Source organism: Pinus tabuliformis, chromosome 5_2 (assembly GCF_031772625.1).
Source record: "Pinus tabuliformis cultivar Carrire ecotype Pingquan chromosome 5_2, CPIR1, whole genome shotgun sequence".
Classification (NCBI taxonomy): Eukaryota; Viridiplantae; Streptophyta; class Pinopsida; order Pinales; family Pinaceae; genus Pinus; species Pinus tabuliformis.
In genome coordinates this window covers 483,731,883-483,734,727 of record NC_142306.1, presented here as the reverse complement: position 1 = coordinate 483,734,727, position 2,845 = coordinate 483,731,883, and the positions used below count along the sequence as shown (strand labels likewise).

The 2,845-nt window shown below is 39.1% G+C and overlaps 1 pseudogene; it reads left to right on the top strand.

The window, feature by feature from the left end:
• Positions 1 to 1,745: 1,745 nt before the first annotated feature.
• LOC149159779 (uncharacterized) lies at positions 1,746 to 2,403 on the top strand (annotated as a pseudogene).
• The last annotated feature ends 442 nt before the right edge of the window (positions 2,404 to 2,845 follow it).

The window sequence follows — 2,845 nt, the reverse complement described above, 5'->3', positions numbered from 1 at the left end:
TGGTGTTATTTTCATCTTCCCAAAGCCATCACACTCCATATTTCTACTTCCATAAAATTTCTTATTTTTGTATCATATACTTTTGTTGGGTGAGTATATTTTTTTTTGCATCTACCATTTCATCTATTCTTCCTTCCATAATTATAGATTGTTGCACTTCTCTCATCCTATATTTCAATTCTCTCTTAGCTTTGAAAATCATTCCAAATTCCTCTTTGTTCCATTGTTTAAGTTTGGCCTTGATATATTTGAGCTTTTTTGGGAACAAAAGCATAGAATATTCTTGCATGTAATTAGCCTTACTTCATAAGGTTTCAATACTATCCATGAAAGATGAGTAAGTTAGCCAAAAGATTTTGAAAATAAGGATCTATTTTTGGGGCTTGCTTTAAAATGTAGGTTGAGACACATGGGCTAGTGATCTAGTCCATTACATGCAAGGATGGATGCCTCTATGAAAAGGTCATTTTCCAATGAGGATTCTAGGGAAAGAAACTTGTATAACCTAGAGGTGATTTGTTGAGATACTACCATGTTGTTGTTGCAAGTGTGTAGACCATTGCATGTGTTTAGATATACCATGTGAAGTTGACTTAGCATTTCATTGAAGTTCTCTACATCTGCATCTAGTTTTTGAAGTGTTGCTTTTTTCTCCTCAAGATATTTAATGATGTTGAAATACCCACCTATTATTTGTGGAAAGTAATGAGTTCCGTATTAGATATTTTGAGATTTAAGGAACTCCAAAATTTACCTGGGTATTGTTGGTCCATAGAAGTTCATGAGAAATCCAATCTCTATAGATATTATCACTTTAAATTTCACAGTTATGGTTTTGTGGGTGGCTAGCATGTCTAAGATAATTACTTACTTGGGTTTATAGAGTAGAAATATCCCACCTGCCTGACCATTCACACCAATTACCATGAATGTATATCCTACTCAACATTTGAAGGCTATTAAGGTGTTTTTCATTGGAACATTTCATTTCTTGTATCATCTTGGTTGTTGTACACCTAATCCTAAATGGGTTAGTGTGGAAGTCGAATGGACAAAAGCAGTCCAAGAGACCTTGGGATCTGAAACCCAAGAGTCACATATTGTACTATAAATGTATATCTGATGTTAATAAAAAAATGTACTCACATGATTTATCTTTCCTATTCTATGTTTCCCATGTGTGTTTAACATGGTATCAGAGCAGGCGTATTCCTGCCCTGCATAATTAATGTGAGCCATTTGTCTTATGGCCTTTGTGTGCAGTCATTTCTGCCATCAATTCTGCATCTCAGGAATATTTTCTCACGAATATTTCTTTAGCTAAATGTTAGCTGCTCCTGGTGCTGTCCAGCACTGTCCAAGCAGTTCTTCTAACATGTCTGTCTGCCATAATTTTACCTGCGCTCTCTGTCCATAAGCGTTTCATGCTCTCTCACTGATTCATAAAACGTCTCTGACTGTTCAGCTCTCTCACTCATTCATAAACGTTTCTGACATAAACGTCTCTGACCTGGAGCTGTATTGAATGCATCGAAAAAGACTGAGTGCGTTGTATACTCCGTTAGAAAACTGGTTATCAGTGTATGGCGAGTGTATTGGCATCAGTTGATGGTATTTACTTGGTTGATGGTATTTACTTATTATATGTGACTGGTGTTGAACATTGTGCAATAAAAACCGCTCCAGTGCCTGAAGCATACCACCAAACCCAGTAATCCCACTCCACTGTGTCGCTGTGTTGTTGTATGCGATACTACAAGCCTGACATAAGCCTGAATCCATCATTTCCATCCTGTCTTCTCTGCAGGTTTTTGTTCGAAAATCTTCTGGGCTTAAACAAGCAGCAGATCACGCAGTGCCTTAAAGATCCACTGAGCCTTCGTGGATTTGAAACAAATTTAAATTCAAAAGATAATGTCTCCATAACCGTTACCAAATTTATTCAGGATGCTGAGAAATGCGTGGAGTCGGACCAGGTTGCTTCGCCACGGGTTGAGATGATCCGCCGAATTACTGGACTAGAATATGAGTTTTTACTGAGGGGGAGGCTACAAAAGTTGGAGATTCCTTTCTAGTCAGAAGAAGCCTTACATGTTGCGGGGTTTAGTAAGACGCCAGATGTTAAATTGGAGGTTCCTATTGGTGTTTGTGGTCGCATAGTTAACTGGATTGACAGCAAAGCTTCCTCTGGGGATGAATACAACCACCGGGTCCAAGGAATTCAACAATTTCAGAGGCACGTGAACAGATTTGGTTCTGGGCTGGTTATTTATTGGTTTGGATTCGTTGATGAGCTTAATGATCATCCAGATGTTTTATTATTGGATCACTTCCCAAATGATGAAGAAATTTACTGCCTGCCAAGATTGAATGTGTCACCGCGGCCATGACAGGAAATTTGAACAGTAAATTGCCACCTCGAAGAGAATTCCCAGTGAATTGGCCTTACTCGTACATAGAGGAAAAACCTGTCAGATTCGAACCAGCCGGTTCAAACCACACTCAGCTATAGGAGTTGCATAAAATATATGGTGCCATATTGAAAATGAAAGGGGAATGTCTTTCATTGCTTTGTAATACATGTTTGGTTGGCTATTAAGGCTAAGTGAAAGGAATCTCTCTTCAGATAGGAAGTGCATCTACTCCATAAACACGTTGGGCATTTGCTTGAGGATCGAAGATGCGATGCTATAACTCAGAGTTTGAAATCTGAGTTGCGTCCAATAATTTAAAGGGTAGAGTGGTGAACGCTGCCTACTCTGCCTGAAGGGTTGCTGCCTGGAATGCGTGAGGGTGTCGAAGGAGCTCCTCTCCTCTATCTTGTTGTGGCTGGTGCATTGAAGTA